Here is a 17,548-nt window from a genome sequence, read left to right as displayed (position 1 = left end):
TAGAAGAATGAAAAAGTATCAGTAATCTATAGCCCTATATTACAAAGGAGTGGAAGGAAATACTAAATAAACTTTTAGCTTTGGAAAACTTGCTGTTAAATATTTCTGTTTTAAAGAAACGTTTTTCTATTATTTAAAGATCAACTGGTTAGTTCATCCTTATCAATCATAATTCTTCCTTATCAATCTTAATTTTAAATATTATTACAGGTTGAGATCATGTTTTTCTGCTACACCAAAAAGTAACATTTGTAAATCCAGTACTTTTCTTATCATGTAGATTTGTTCTCTGCATGCATATAGCTATGTCTGGTCCTTCTAGTAATAAATGCAAGTTTCTGATTTTATTTTTTTTTCTTTTCTCATTGCTGACTCTATAGAGCCAAGAATTTGACTTGATGGTCTTCAGCACGGCCAATTGAGAATAGAATTTCTTACCACATGAGAAATAAGAGACTGACTGGTTCACTGTCTGTCTCTCTTGAATGCAAAGTATTGCAGGTGCAATACTTGGAAAATATTTTTATTATTGTCAGTATAGGAAAGGAAAAAGAAAGCACTGGTCTGCTTTTAAGATATCTAGCTTAGTTTTGCAGTTTCAAAGAAAAATTCAGATGGAAAGCCCTCCTCAATGTGTGTTTTACTTCAAAATTAAATTGCATTGCTTAGGACTTTTGCCAGTTGAGCTTTGAAGATCTGAAAATCTTTTGAAAATCATATTGGAGTATGTCTCTGAGCAACCTGTCCCAGTGCTTAACCTTGCTCCCTGTAAAAAGCTGCCTCCTTATGTCCAATAGGAGTTTCCTTTACTGCCACTTGTGACCACTGTCCCATCCTGTTGCTGAGCATCTCCCAGGAGAGCCTGGCTCTGTCTCTTCTTCTACAGTTCCCTTTCTGGTACTGGCAGACTGCAATTAGATCCCTACTGCATCTCCTCTCTCTTCTCCAGGCAAAACAGACCCAGCCCACGCAGCCAATCCATGTATATCAGGTCTTCCATCATCCAAACCACCTCAGTGGCCATGCCCCGGCTTGTTCGAGTTCCTCTGAATGTCATTCCATCCCTACAGTGCATTAACCGCTCTCTTCAATGCGGTATCATCTGTCAACTTGTTACTGTTCATGTTGTTGACAAAGATGCTAAAATGTATCTGGACCAATATGGACTCTTCAGAAACATAGTTCCCAGAGTCTTACTGCCCAGTCAGGCTTCCACTACCTTGTGGTCCATCCAACCCATAAATTCTTAATTTGGCTATAAGGATACTGTGCAAGACTGTGTCGAAAGCCTGGCTGAAGTCAAGGAAAGATACCTGTACTGCTCTGTTGGTCTACATCTGGTTGTTTCATCATAGAAGACAAGCTGGTCAGGCAGGATTTGCTCTTGGTAAATCCATACTTGCTATTGCAAATCAGGTTATTGCTGTTCATGAGCCTGGAAATTTTTTCTGGGAGAATTTGCTCTAGAAATTTTGTAGGGATTGAGGTAAGGCTGACAAGCTTTGTATTTCTGTGGATCTTCCTTCTTACTTTTTTTGGAAGATGGACATGGTTTGCCATTTTTCACTTGTTGGGGAATTCCTCTGCTTGTTTAACAGCTAGCAGGGAGTATCTCCCCAGTGATGGCAGTCACTCCACTCAACACTGCTGGATGCATCCTGTCCCATTTTGTATTTCTTCAGTTTACCTACGTACCTCCACCAAGTTTGAAAGAATGAGTGGTCAGAAAGATGGGACATTTTATCAGTAGATTGAACAGATTTTCTTAAAAATTACTGAAAGCCAGTAAATGAAGATTACCAGATACAGGATCCATTAACTAGTGGAATAAACTACCAAGGGAAGTGGCTGATTATCCATTTATTGAATTCCTTAAAGCAAAACTAGTACCTTCCTGGACCATATGCATTAATCAGACCTCAGTCATTAGGTTTACTACCAGAGAGAGTGCGTGGAATCTTTTGTCTTGTCTTGCACATGACACTGTAATTTAATTGTTCTTTCTTGGTTAGAGTCTATGGAGTTGCCATCATGACTGTTTCCTCAGAGGGAGTCACTCTTCAGTAGTTTTCATTTAATGGTAGAAAGAATCAGAGGAATAAAACAATAAAAATAGTTTATCTAATGTTATACTGAAAGAGAACTGACAGAGTCTACTGCATGAAAAACTTCTTGTATTTTGGAAGATATGGGATCAAAAGCAAAGTACTCTAGCAAGTCTTTTTATGAGAATAAGGCTTTATATGATGTGTATTTCCTCCACCTTTAGTGAACAGATGGGTAGTAATCGATTATGTTTACAATTGGGGCACTAAAAAAAATGTTGTCATTTTTTCCCCTGCTAGCCATTTATCTATTTAATTCTTTGATAGAACAGAGGAAATGTAACTAAATGTTCTGTTTTAATTAAAATGAAAGTAAATTTATTAGTCAGGGAAGCTCTGTGTTCTGTTTATGCTTGGGGAACAGAGTAAACATATGTCTCTGCTTCATTGTTTGTCACCATCTAGCATGACGTTATTTCTTGTTGCTTATTTGGCCTATGGAACAGATCATACTAGTGATATTCTTCATTTTTATTAATTCTAAAGAATTCTAGTGAGCAGTAATAAGTAAATGGCAGAAGAAAAGCACATCCTAAGAAGCATTCTACTAGTTGTTGTTTTTAAAAAAATCTAAATAAATGGCAGTCATAACATTTCCTAAATGGGATCATGTAGTTGGCTGGTGGAAATGGACTGTTTCTTCAAGGAGAAACAAGGAGAATAAGAGTTAATTTGTTTCTTGACTGTTGTTTCCATTTCTTTATCTGTCTTATTGCCAGGCTAGAGGTGTACAAGGCGGGAGTGGGGTGGGGGGGGACATGGAGGCAGGGCTTTTACCTTGGTGATATCAGACATTTATCTCCACTGGAATTTTAAAACGTCCAGTAAAATCTTACAATTTCCCACTTGCACTAAGCACATCAGACCAGGACACACCAGCACCAGGCCTGGCACTGCAGAATAGGAAGGACGCTGTGCCTACACAGTAGCGCTTGGTGGGGGAGAATCCCCATCGGCTACAGTGCATTAAGGTTGCCCCTGTGGACTACGCTATATGTTCTTTAACCTTGATTTCTTGTTTGACAGTTCTAAATGAAAATGCTGTCAGTCTAAGCTTGCAGAATTTGGAAGTGACTAAGAAGTTTATCCTTGTTTTCACTTTCAGTTTCTTCCTTTTTCAGAATCTACTCAGATTTATCTTTTTTCCTGCTGCAATCAGAAACTAGGTTAATCCAGTTAATGGAAGCACTGGCATTAGATATTAACTGACTCTACAATCCTCTACTAAATACAGTTGTCCCCCAAGCCATGGGTGATTCATCAATTAAGATCTCTGCTAAATAGTTCAGTAATTTTCAAAATTCAACTTTGATCCTATGTTAGTGCTCAAGATAATTACAAATCATAACTACTTTAAATATAGTGAAAATTTGTCCCCTTGCAGCAAAGAAGGCCAACAGCATCCTGGGCTGCACTAGGAAGAGCATCACCAGCAGGTCAAAGGAGGTTATCCATTGTCTCAGCCCTGGTGAGACTCACATGGAGTGCTGAGTCCAGCTGTCAGCTCCCCAGGAGGAGACACATGTGCACATACTGGAGCAAGCCCAGCAAAGGGCCATGGAGATCATTAAGGGATCAGAGCATCCATCATATCAGGCGGAGCAGAAAGCTTGCCCTGTTTGGCCTGGAGAAGAGAAGGCTCTGGGGTGGTCTTATCAATATGGAGAAATACCCAATGAAGGGAGGTAAAGACAAGGAAGCCAGACTCTTCTCCATGGTGCTTCAGGGCATGAAGCATTGAGTACATATTGTCATATTTTAACATAAGAAGAAATTTTTTTCTTTGTGAGGGTTATCAAACACTGGAACAGGTTATTCAGGTGGTGGAGTCTCCATCCTTGGAGATATTCAGAGTCTGACTGGACACAGCCCTGAGCAACCTGAAGCAGTTGACCCTGTTCTGAGTAGGAGTTGGTTGGACTAGACAATTTCCAGAGGTCCCTTCTGACCTCAGTGACTCGGTGATTCTGTGAAAGGTATTTTACATTTTAAAGTTGTAGATTTTTGCAAGGAGCAAACCAATATCTGGGCACATCCTCATATTGGCAACAAGTGGAAATAGTTGCATATGCAGAAATAGGACGGGGAGGCATTAAGGACACCTAAATGCCAGGGACAATTCTACATCAAAAATTACCTAGTTTCTCCTCAACATAGCTTCAGCATGTTTCAGCATTATGATTTCAATGGAAAGGATATTCTCACTTCAAGAGAAATCTAATCATCATCTTGTAACATTTGAGAGTTCTCTTTTTTGATCTGCTGTTAGCCTACTAAATGTTGAGTGTAAGAGAAGCAATTTCTTTATCTTAGTAAAGATAAAAAGTACATAATATGCCCCAGAAATAATGTTCTTTAGGATGATACTACGAAAACCTGTCTTTAGAATGTCCCAGGAGCTTTTGCCTATTAGTATTTACCTACTTCTAAGCAAAAATTTATTAAAGCTCCCGGTACAGTGAAGAAGGTGGCTGTATCTCATTACCAGCTGTAAGAGCCATCAAATTCCACCAAATATAATGTTCATAATTTGAAATCAGACATCTTCGTAACTGGCTGATATATAGAGTATCTAAATAACTATTTGCAACAATCCAGAGAGAACGTTGACCTGTGAGGATTCAGTATCAGCCTATTAATAAAAAAAAAAAAACAACCCCACAACATTATTTTTGCCTATATTAGTTTCAGAAACACGAGGATAGTTTCCTTACCAGGTTTAAATTTACAAAAATGCTGCCTATTGCATGTAAATCACAGAATCACAGAATGGTAGAGGTTGGAAGGGACCTCTGGAGATCATCCAGTCCAGCCCCCCTGCAGGATCACCTAGAGCAGGTTGCACAGGATCACATCCAGGCAGGTTTTGAGTATCTCCAGAGAAGGAGACTCCACAACCTCTCTGGGCAGCCTGTTCCAGGGCTCGGTCACCCTCAAAGTACAAAGTACAGAAGTTTCTCTTCATGTTGAGATGGAACTTCCTGTGTTCCAGTTTGTGCCCGTTGCCCCTTGTCCTATTGCTGGGCACCACTGAAAAGAGTCTGGCCCCAGCCCCTTGACACCCGCCCTTTAGATATTTATAAGCGTTGATGAGAACCCCTCTCAGTCTTCTCTTCTCCAGGCCAAACAATCCCAGTTCTCTCAGCCTTTCCTGATAAGAGAGATACTCAAGTCCCTTAATCATCTCTGCTGGACTCTCTCCAGTAGTTCCCTGTCTTTCTGGTACTGGGGAGCCCAGAACTGGACACAGAACTCCAGATGTGGCCTCACCAGGGCAGAGCAGAAGGGGAGGATAACCTCCCTCAACCTGCTGGCCACCCTCTTCTCAATGCACCCCAGGATACCACTGGCCTTCTTGGCCACAAGGGCACATTGCTGGCTCATGGATAACTTACTGTCCACCAGGACTCCCAGGTCCTTCTCTGCAGATCTGCTTCCCAGCAGGTCAACCCCTAACCTGTACTGGTGCTTGGGGTTATTCGTCCCTAGGTGCAGGACCCTACACTTGCCTCCTGGTGTATCAGCTATGACTCCCAGTTTTGTATCATCAGCAGACTCGCTGGCGGTACACTCTGTCTCTTCACCCAGGTATCCTGGATCCTTTCCAGGGATGGAGGCGAGGCTGACTGGCCTGTAGTTTCCCAGGTCCTCCTTCTTGCCCTTTTTGAAGACCAGAGTGACACTGGCCTTCCTCCAGTGCTCAGGCACCTCTCCTGCTCTCCGTGACCTTTCAAAGAACAACAACCTTATATAGTTATCAGGAAGCATCCCATTTTGCAGTGGTCACTGCATTATATACAGTTGCAGGGTTGTATTGGTTTCCTAGGAAACATCCCAATTAAGCAAGTTTCTTGACTGAATGGTGTCTATTATATATGCTAGTGTTAAATTCCACAGGATGGGCAGAAAGATTTACTGATGTATGAGTCAATCACTTCATTGCCTTTAGCTGAGTTGTCTTTCTTGTCTTTCCCCTGGTGTTGTGATGCAGAGACTGAAACACCATGTTATTCTTTTGTTGCCCTTTATATATTTTCCGTGCTTTCCTGCATTTGGAGGAGGACTGATTAGCTCAGAGTTTTATGGTTAACAGGTAGCAAAATGCCAGGTATTATGTTGTTTTCTCCAAGTCCTGTCAGTATGTTTTACCTGTCATTTCACAGAATACTAAAGGCAAATGACTATATTATCACAAGTTTTCTGTGACTGGCAACTGTTACTGGCATCATATATCTAGGAACAGCTGTTGTTGTTTTATTAGAAAATACTCCAGTGATGCTTAGTATAGAAGGAGCCAAGGCAGTATCAGCAGCGTTGCCATTCCCTCTGCGATTAGTATTGTGTAGAATTTGCTAACCTGTATTAAAAATTTATTTTTTCTAATTGACTATTTTAATTTTTTAGAGGAAATACATGGCTTAAGGAGTATTCAGAGAGACCATATGCAAAATGAATTCTCTCAATCCTATTCCCTCTGAATATTTGTGCACATTATCAAATTTAAAAACAAATAAAATACAATATACAGTAGGCACGATCTGGGAACACTGCAAAGAGTCTTCATCAAGAACATGAAGATGGCTTAGTTGTGTCTTCATCCACTAGACAGAGTTAATAATTTCTGTCCCACCATTTTGTGTAAGAAACTGTTGCTTGGATAAAAATGAAAATTTTGACTGCTATGATCAATTTTGGAATGATTTTCTCTTAGAAATCTAAAGATAGAAAAGCAACAATATTTTGAATACATTTAATTTCAAAATTATTTTTGTATTTTTATGTTTAGTACTTTTAGGTTGTCTTTTACATAGAAATAGCAGTGATATGGTGAATCAATTATGTCTGATTGTGATGCATCATCAAACCATGTACATTATTTTTATATCTTACTTGACATATATTACTTGCAAAGTCTTTAGGACCAATGGTTAATTGCACTTACTGAAATATTTTCAGATTATAGTTTCTAAAGAACTGTCATTAGTAGATCACATACAAACTTTTCAGAAAATTAATTTCTGCTTGTATTAGTAGGTGTACGAATATTTATTAATAACTGTAAAAATGTTTATCAAATAAGAAGAGAAATAATGATTGGAAGGAGTTTCATTGTTCTCAGGCATATTGCTGGGACTGGTTCTTATGCACTGCAGGTGAGAACAAAAACAACGATTTAATCTAGTTTTTTAGAAAAGAAAGAATACACAAGCAGTTACATAGCCAATGTTAACTGCTATTTGTTTTCAGAGGTGGTGTTGCTCTTCTTCATGCTTTGTGAAATTGGTGGCATACAATAGTAGAATACTTTTTTTCACCCTTTCACTCTAGGAAAAAGGGAAGCGGTTCGTAATTTGTTTGTAAGACTGGAAAGTTGCTGCTGGGGGTGGGGGTAACTGGGATATTCCCTAGTGCTTTTGAACAAGAACATGAAAAATCACAGAATCATAGAATGGTTTGGGTTGGAAGGGACCTCAAAGATAATTCAGTTCCAACCCCTCTGCCATGGGCAGGGACACCCTCCACTAGACCACGTTGCCCAAAGCCCCATCCCAGTACAATTGTTCTCAGTGTGTGAGCAGTAGTTCCTGGCAGCGACTGTGCTCATCTCCTTCGACTGCAGCTATTAGAGTGCACGTGCCTAAGAACAGGGAAGAGCTGGACTGAACTTGGCCACATCCTTATCACAAGATGATCTTAGTCATTCCTAATGAATCTAGGGTTCAGAAAATTGTAATCTATAAATGACTTGGATTCTTCATTACTTTATGTATTAATGTGTGGTGGGTTGACCCTGGCTGAAGGCCAGGTGCCCACCAGAGCCGCTCTATCACTCCCCTCGTTCACTAGACAGGGGAGAAAAAATACAACGAAAAGCTTGTGGGTCGAGATAAGGACAGGGAGAGATCACTCACTAATTACTGTCATGAGCAAAACAGACTGAACTTAGAGAGGGAATTCATCTAATTTATTACTAAGCAAAACAGAGTAGAGGAATGAGAAATAAAACCAAATCTTAAAACATCTCCCCCCACCCCTCCCATCTTCCCGGGCTCAACTTCACTCCCAGCTTCAACCTCCGCCCCCCTCAGCGGCACAGGGGGACAGGGAATGGGGGTTACGGTCAGTTCATCACACGTTGTGTCTGCTGCTTCTTCATCCTCAGGGGGAGGACTCCTCTCACCGTTCCCCTGCTCCAACATGGAATCCCTCTCACGGGAGACAGTCCTTCACGAACTGCTCCAGCGTGGGTCTCTCCCATGGGGTGCAGACCTTCAGGAACAGACTGCTCCAGCGTGGGTCCCCCACGGGGTCACAAGTCCTGCCAGCAAACCTGCTCTGGCGTGGGCTCCTCTCTCCACAGGTCCACAGGTCCTGCCAGGAGCTTGCTCCAGCGCGGGCTTCCCACGGGGTCACAGCCTCCTTCAGGTGCCTCCACCTGCTCCGGCATGGGGTCCTCCACGGGCTGCAGGTGGAATCTCTACACCCCCTCATCCTTCCTCCATGGGCTGCAGGGGGACAGCCTGCTTCACCATGGTCTTCACCAGGGGCTGCAGGGGGATCTCTGCTCTGGCGCCTGGAGCACCTCCTCCCCCTCCTTCTGCACTGACCTGGGTGTCTGCAGAGTTTCTTACATCTTCTCACTCCTCTCTCCAGCTGCAAAAGCGCTCTCTAACTGTTTTTTTCCCTTCTTAAATATGCTATCACAGAGGCGCTGATGGGCTTGGCCTTGGCCAGCGGCGGGTCCGTCTTGGAGCCGGCTGGCATTGGCTCTGTCAGACACAGGGGAAGCTTCTGGCAGCTTCTCACAGAAGCCACCCCTGTAGGCCCCCCACCCCCGCCGCTACCAAAACCTTGCCACACAAACCCAACACATAATGAACCACTTAGTCTTTTTATAACTGGTTGAATGTTAGCTGAATGATCAGTTCTCTAGCAGTTACCTGCAAGATGATCAATACATGTTTAGCATATTAAGCGCCAACAGAGAGAGACTGGTTTTGTGGGCATATAAGTGATCAACTGGAGCTGTTATCTAAGAAAGAGAATTTCATCAGCAGCAAAAGAACAACTTCTTTTCTTTTTTAAATTTGTAGAAAGTTAGTTACTATTTGGTACAGCTCCTTCATTACTAGTCCACCTTTTTTTCAGTATTGCTCTTAAACGTATAACAAGTCTTCAAGTTAGAAGATATAAAACCAGCCCTTTCTTTACCCATCCCCCCCCCGTAATCATTGTCACAAGCTCTCAAGTCTCGGAAGGGAACTTTCTGAATGTGATCAGCAAAGTTCTGTGTTTTGATATACTGCTAGAACTGTATAAGTCTGCTGGACTCCCGAGGTAAACCCTATGCACGGAATGATTCCAAAGGTTATACCCAAATTTCCCTGAAATTCCTTTGGCAATACTGGTGCAGTCCCAGACAATAATTTCATTTTGAGGTTCTTTTCATGAGGCTTTTTATACCCATGACAAATGTAGATTCTTTTAACATTCAAACTGATGAAAGGATCAACCTAACATCAATAACATCAAATCTCAGTATTTAGTCTTAAAATGTAGGCATAAAAGTCAGAGTTCATTGATGCTAATTTTTTCAAACTGTCAGCTTTTTCATTGAAATGACATAATTTTGAATTGTTAAGAAAATCTTTGACCATTTTATACCAAATTAACCTGCCATACTGGTTACAATCTCTTTACACTGATATTCTTTGCTCCAGCCTGAGAAAAGTCTCTGATATATGTAGATATGAATGTGTGTGCATGTATTTATTACATATATATATATATATAAAAAAAGAAGAAAGAATTCTGTAGATTTTCACCTTTTAAATGCTTTTCTGGAGCATCAAGACTTCCCTCTGCTTGTCATACTTCTTATTGCAGAAACAAATGAGTTGATGACTTATGCTCTATCTGGTGAATATTCATAATTCTGCCTTAATCACTAAAAATTTCTGAAAAAAAGACTTTAAATTTGTTTTATTTTGTTTTCAGCTATATCCTTGGGTTGTTACACCTAAGCAGCATTTCATCCAATGTTTGATAAGCTGAAAGGTAACCCCATGTTTTGCCTCTTTCACTTTAAGCAGTGAGAAGGGCATCTTGGCTTGGCATAAATTCTTTTTCATGTGAAATTGTGTGGAGCTTCAGAGAATGAAAGGGAAGGCGGTGTTTTTTAAGTCCTTTTTTCCCTCCATGTTACTAATGTAACTACCTCCCTGACAAGGAGATTTGAAATTTACTTCTCCCATAGTGCAGTAAAATAGTGAAAGCATCTGGATAAAAGCAGCCCATCCCCCAGATCACGAGATCTGAATCTGGAGCTATGCAAAACCTAACAGAAGTTGCATGAGAGAGAACATTCCGAAGACTGTGTATTAAAGCATTGATTCATACGTGCTGCAGTTGCAAGCCAGAGGACATATAAATAGCAAATTGAAACAGCTTCTATTTCATTCCCTCCAAGAGTTTACATCTCCCAAATTCAAACAACTAGCTGCTTCTTGCCTTCAGTTCCCTACCCTGCTTGCAAAATCATTTTTAATGTATATATCGCTGAGCAGCTCAGAGTGATTTTGTTTGAAAAGTTCTCAAAATCCAGCACTGGATTTTATCCTGACTTTGATTTAAGTGATTTCAGTGAGCAGTGTTGCTCTTTCCATCTAATCTGGTGTAACAGCTTCCCTTCCAGTTATTTTAAATTATAGAATTACTCTTTTCAGCTCTGCTTTTCCAGATCATTTATACATGGGGTGCCTATCCTTTATACTTTGGGTGCTGCTTCTGACCCATAATACTGGTAACCCGTAGCTTTCTCTTCTTCTGTCCTGCTGTTTCCTGCCTGGGCTTTGGGACTGGAGCACACTCTGGTTTCATGGCTCACTCCAGGGCACACGTCCTGCTGGCGAGAAGCAAGGTTCCTCTGTGCCAGTAGGGTATGTGCCACGGCTTTCACTTATATGTTAATTACATTTTTCATACATTGCCTTAGCAGGTTGGATAAGCAGAGTCTGACACGATTGCTCCATTACTGAAACCCTGAATCAGGAGAATGTCATTAATCTTAATTCCAAATCAGGTGTATTTGGAGTAAAGATATTATACCAGGTCCAGATTTTTGAATGACTTTTGCATCAGCCAACCTGCCTTGATCCAGACCAGCCTGAAAGGACATAAATTATCCACCAACTTACAGTTCATGGTGTAGTAATATGAAGATAGGAGTGTTAAAGGGCAGGAAATCTTTAAAGGAGCGGGGCTGATCTGGAAGGCGAGGGGTGGCCAATGTGAAACCTCCCGTGCCCCAGCAGGACTGGAAGGAGGTATTAAAGGGCATCGCTCAATCTGAATCTTGCAGCCACCGTCGGACCATGTAGGTGGCTGACGAACGAGCCGGCAGTTGAATGTTTAGCAGGCTGTGACGACTTTGCACAGAAATAGGAAAATTTATCGCCGGCTTGCCACACCAGTGCCGTACCGCCCGCTTTCGGCGGTGCGCCCCGTCCCTGCATTCCCACCCCACCCGACAGCCCAGCCCTCTCGTCCCCCGGCCCCCCTTCCCGGCACCGAATTTAGGGGCTCGCTGTCGCCGCGCCGGAGCCGTCCTCCTTCAGGAGCTCTAGCACGAAAGAAGGGGGGTTTCTCAGCCGCGCAGTTGCCGGACAAAGATGTGCCTGTGCCCGTACGCACCGGTGATGTCGGTATGTATGCATGCATGGATGGATGGATGGATGGATCTACGGACGGACGAATCGCTCTTCCTCCCGAGTGCCGGCGCTGGCCGGGGTCTGCCATTGCGCGCCGGAGACTGCGTGCGGCCCCGAAGTGCTGGAGAAGGGGAAAACAAGGCGGGGAGGGGAGAAGGACGGGGGCGGGCGGGGAGGCGAGGCGAGGCGGGCGGGGAGCGGGAGCGGGGGCGGGCGGGCGGCGCAGCCAATCGCCCGGGCTGCCGGCGCTGCAGGAGCGGCGGCGCCGGGCTGGGGGCTCCGAGGGACGCAGAGCCGGGGCCGGGTGCCTCTCTGAGGACGGCGAGCAGCTGCGCCGCCAGCACTGCGAAAAGTCCCCATTTGCTTCTTATAAATTAAAGTGCCTTTGTCACCAGTTAGGGCAAGTCAGCCAAGGTAAGGCTTAAATAAAATGACACTTTAATATGTGGCAACATGGATGTGTCTGGACAGTGGTGCTGCTAACACAGCCTTCGAAGCAGTGCGAAATATTTTGTGCAGTAATGCTATCGCAGTGGGTCCACAACCTGTAATTTGTCTGCCTTAAAGTTACTGCTGATACGCAAGCCTTACCCTTGTGGTGGTGTAGAATCGCGTTCGCTTATCCGAGGCAGTTACAGAGGGACCTGCAAAATACAGGCGTAGAAAGGTAGCGGCGCTCTGTGTGTGTGTTTGTGTGTGACCGTGTTCGTAATACCTACAGTTCTGCTGCTTAACTTAGGGGAATAATGTGCAGATGCATTTTAATGGTGACGGGAGGCAGATTCTTTAGCTCAACTCACATATGTGAGCCTTTCTATACAGAAAGCACGCCATGTGAAACTGTATGTGAAGAACATTAAGCTTGATGTTTGAATAGCAGTTTCAGGTTTGGTGTTTCCCCCCCCCCCCCCCATGTCTGTAATATTATCTGATAACTGAAAATTGAAATCGCAGCAATAACAACACCTTTTGCAGATTTACCTTTAGCAGCTTGTTAAAGCTTAAGCAGTGACCCAACTTTACTTTGTGTAAAGGGCACTGTAAATAATGCACGGCCAGAAAAGAATCCTCTCTTAATTCCTCCTAGCCCACCCCTATAGTATCCTTCTTAATCAACAAAAACTACCATGTGCCTTTAGTTCACTTTGCACTGCCAGTGGTCTGGAACTGAGTGTTTTTGCAAGCAAGGAGTTCCTCAGGATGTCTTCACTAATGTCTGTCTTTGAAAACAAGGTAGTCCTGAACCTGCCTCTCTGTGTATGTCTGTGTGTGCCTGTGAAAGAAAGAGTCTGGTTTGTGTACACGAGTGACAAGATACAAGAAGGACAGGGTACGGAAGCCAATGAAATGTGCCAAATATACACCCCTGCATGTATTTCTCTGAGTGGGTCTCTGTAAAGCAGTATGAACATTTCTTATATTTTAATGTAGTTCATCTTTCAGATTAGGGTTTGGGATAAATCCAATTTCATGAGCATCAATGCCCCATTAGTTTTTCATGATCAAAAGAAATACAATGGAAAACTCAGGTAAAATGAATACTTAAGTTAGCACAAATGATAAAATCACTGTCTCTATTCAAGGTACAGATTTTATTTTTCATTCCAAGATACTAAGCATAGCTTCTACATTTTCAAAGCTTTACTTCTGTGCTGCAGTCAATCATAGACAGTTGCGTGAAAACACTGAAGCCTTCTTCTGCAATAATTGTCCTTCTCCTGGATGATAGTAAATGTTTGTCTTCAGGGGAAATATTAAATTCATTTAAAAGTTTGCCATATGTTTGGCATTTTGCCTAACTGTAAAGGTAAGAAGACTGATTTACAGAAATAACTCAAAGGCTTCCCTAACCTTCTTCACTGCCTTTGATAGAACATTTAATTTCAGACTTTTCTGAAGAAGACATGGTATGTTATAGTTACCTAATGCAAATTAAGCTGTGACTCCTTTTTTTTTTCTTTTTTTTTTTTTTTTTTAATGTGGACCTATGGAAACAATGTAATAGTTTTCTTTTGTAGTTAGTTGAAATTACTAATCATCCTACTTAAGGACTCCAATAGATAACTTTGTTTCATTTCTATTTAGAAAAACAGACAAGCAAACAGAGAGAAAAAACCCCAAAACCAAAACCAAACCAAGCCATTCACTGTTACCTGCTCCTTCTAAAAAATGACAGGAGAAATCGTGTGTCAGACAGCACTTTCCTTTAAATAGGAGCAGATCCAGTGGCTTAGGGGGCACTGTGTTACTGACTGAACCGTTTACAGACGAGATTCAAAACTAAATTCCTTCCACTTTTAGGTGCTGAGGATCCTATAAGGCTTCACCAGGATAGGAGTGCTGACTCTGCTATTAGGACAAAATACCAGTTGAAGTTTATACTTTGACCAGTTTAATTCCCCAGGTAGTTTAATTTGAGAGCAGCATTCTTTACTACCTACATTAAAATCATTGTTGTCTAGTGGTTTTGTCCTGCAATGCAGAGACTTTAACTCAACCACTTTGTTGGTGCGTGCTGTGCTAGCTCGTGGTAGTAGTTCTGGTGAACATATGCAATGTTATGAAACAACTGGGGATAAATGTCTTCAACATCCAAAATCAATGTGTGCGAGTGCATGTGTGCGTGCCAGAGAGGCACAGTTGTTACTGTACCAGTACTGACATTCCTGTGGTGTGTAACATTTATGTAATACTCTCCAGGGAACAATCTGTATTTAAAAGTGATTTTAAAAAAATTAAAAAAACATCTCTGAACTTAGTTTAACTTTAATCACCGGTTTTAATAAGGACTGGATATTTATCAACAATAGAAATAAACACATTTTAAATGTAATTCAGTCATTAGTTCGCATCATAGTTGTATGGAAGACTTCAATCTACATCTCAGACTGATAAATGAAATCTGAAGGGTATGAAAAATCCTGGTTTGTGTCTGGAAGCTCCTGCTCTGGTTAAGAACTACATTTCTGTTAATACATGTAGTGCTGAAAATTATCAGTGTTATCAGATTGAATCAAACCGCTAAATACCGGTGAGTCATTTGTTCCATGCAGATGAGCATGAGCTCCTGCTTGGACAGTTAACAGTTAGTTAGCTCTGGCAGACCTGTCCTGCAAAGGGGCCTAAGCTAAATCAGCCATCATGACACGTTGGGGCACAGTTTACTTTGTAGGCAATGCAAAATAAAGGTGGCAATTGACATGACAGGAAGGAGAGGAAATACATAGAAAAAAAATCAATATAAAGTGATTCTATTCATGGAAAAGATTCTATTCATCTTCTGCTAGAGGAAGGAGATGCATATACGAAGGTCATAAGTGGTCTACAAAGTTTTATATAATCCAGCACGTAAATCTCGCTAGCATTAATTGTAGTAGAAATCTTAGTTTCCTTGGTCAACAGTGTTCTAGTTTAAAGAGAGTAACAGTCCAGTGATAAATCAGGGTGAAGTGCTTTAATTTCTCCACTTATTCGATGGGCAGTCTTAGACGTCCCTGAAGCACTCTGTAACTTCATGTATGACATGAACATTGCAAAATAATTACAGAATGAATATTGTACAATAATGTTTTAAAGAAATATTGCGGAGATAATACGGAAGTGTTAGTGTCTCCATTACTCTGTAAATTGGTTTTGATTATAAATACAGTTTTGCTCTCCATTTCCAGTAAATGAAGCTACATGGATTTTGAAAATTCAATCCAAGAACTGAAGTAGAATTTTTAAGAAGCTCCTGAATCGGGAGCCAAAAAAATCATGTCTCCTGTAAGGGAGAAGGAAGACTGGCAGAATGAGATTTTTTTTCCTCCAAAACCAAGCCTTATCCAACTGACGTGGTTTAGGCCCAGCCGGCAGCTGAGCGCCACACACTGCTCGCTCACCCCTCCCCCGGCGGGACGGGGAGGAGAACGGAAAAAAACAACGGCAAAAGCCCCAAGGGTTGGGATAAGGGCAGTTTACTGGGTCAGCAAGGGAGAGGGGAAACAATCAACAACAGTGCTGATAACAGATAGTAACAATGGGTGATAACAGAGTACAATTTACCGATCCCAGGACCGGATGCTCAACCCCTCCCAGAGCCACCCGGAGTCCACCCCTACCCGACTAGCCCCCTTTAATGGTGAGCATGATGTCACATGGTATGGAATAGCCCCTGGCCAGCTTGGGTCACCTGTCCTGGCTCCTTGTGACATTAACTCTATCCTTGCCAGAAGCAGGATATTATCCACCCCTTATTCCATACCATCTACGTCATGCCCAGATTATTTTACAGATCTCATTGCCTTACTCTATGGGCTATCGCTCTAAAAATGGCTTTGGGTCCCATCTGCCATTACAGTCTCTCAGAGCAGGAGCAATGGTGCATGCTGCTGGATTGTTGCACGCTACATCCGGAGTATTTTTCACAGCCGGTGTATCTGGTATGGTCCATGCTCACAGTCTGGATGTCAAAGATGTGATTTTTGATAAAGTTTCTGGACACCAGTTGAAGTCAGTTCTAGTTCCATCATCGTGGCACTTTGTTCAGTTTCAAAGTCCATCCTTCGTTAGTTTTGGGTGATTCTTATGGTCATACCATTGATACAGTATATCACTATTAACATTATGCAATTTAATTTATTGGCTATTTTCACCCAAAAAAATCCCCTTGGGGTACACACCGGACTTCCCCATCTTTTCTCATCACCCACCAAGTGCACCCTGGTCCCTGAGCAAAAGCAATCCCGCAGATGGGCTTGCCTTTGCCTGAAGCAGGGATAACCCAAACTGTTTTACCCAACATATTCTTCATGTACACTACAGGAACTTTGTCTCCTTCTACTGGGCATGGGAATTTTGATTGGGCAGGGCCAGCTCGATTGGCAGATCCCCGAGTGTTAACTAACCAGGTGGCCTTTGCTAAATGCATATCCCAGTGTTTGAGGGTCCCACCACCCATTGCTCTCAGGGTAGTTTTTAGCAGTCCATTGCACCTTTCAACTTTCCCAGAGGCTGGTGCACAGTAGGGAATGTGATACACCCACTCAATAACGTGCTCTTTGGCCCAGGTGTCTATGAGGTTGTTCCGAAAATGAGTCCTGTTGTCTGATTTAATTCTCTCTGGGGTGCCATGTCGCCACAGGACTTGCTTTTCAAGACCCAGAATAGTGTTCCGGGCAGTGGCATGGGGCACAGGATATGTTTCCAGCCATCCTGTGGTTGCTTCCACCATTGTAAGAACATAACGCTTGCCTTGGCGGGTTTGTGGGAGCGTGATGTAGTCGATTTGCCATGCTTCCCCATATTTATATTTCAACCATCGGCCTCCATACCACAGAGGCTTTACTTGCTTGGCTTGCTTGATTGCGGCGCATGTTTCACATTGATGGATGACCTGTGAGATGGCGTCCATGCTCAAGTCCACCCCTCGATCACGGGCCCATCTATATGTCGCATCTCTTCCTTGATGGCCTGAGGTGTCATGGGCCCACCGAGCTAGAAATAATTCACCCTTACGCTGCCAGCCCAAATCCACCTGAGCCACTTCAGTCTTGGCAGCCTGATCTACCTGCTGGTTGTTCTGATGTTCCTCAGTGGCCCAACTCTCGGGTACGTGGGCATCTACATGACGTACCTTTACAACCAGCTTCTCTAGCCGGGCAGCAATATCTTGCCACAATGGGGCAGCCCAGATGGGTTTGCCTCTGTGCTGCCAGTTGCTCCGCTTCCACCGCTGTAACCACCCCCACAGGG

General features: G+C 42.6%; 1 protein-coding gene across 3 annotated transcripts in view; it reads left to right on the top strand.

Moving 5' to 3' along the window:
• Positions 1-11,696: 11,696 nt before the first annotated feature.
• Positions 11,697-17,548, top strand: part of CDH18 (cadherin 18) — a 281,427-nt gene continuing 275,575 nt past the window's right edge. For 2 of the 3 annotated variants that reach the window (XM_075744848.1, XM_075744846.1), the window contains exon 1: positions 12,048-12,229. The gene's annotated coding sequence lies outside the window, so the exon portion shown is untranslated. Of the gene's footprint in view, positions 11,810-12,047; positions 12,230-17,548 lie in introns of those variants that run through there. The other variant, XM_075744847.1, reaches the window with a different exon arrangement.

The sequence above is a fragment of the Balearica regulorum genome, chromosome 2 (genome assembly GCF_011004875.1).
Source record: "Balearica regulorum gibbericeps isolate bBalReg1 chromosome 2, bBalReg1.pri, whole genome shotgun sequence".
Lineage (NCBI taxonomy): Eukaryota > Metazoa > Chordata > Aves > Gruiformes > Gruidae > Balearica > Balearica regulorum.
This window is presented reverse-complemented; position numbering and strand designations above follow the sequence as displayed.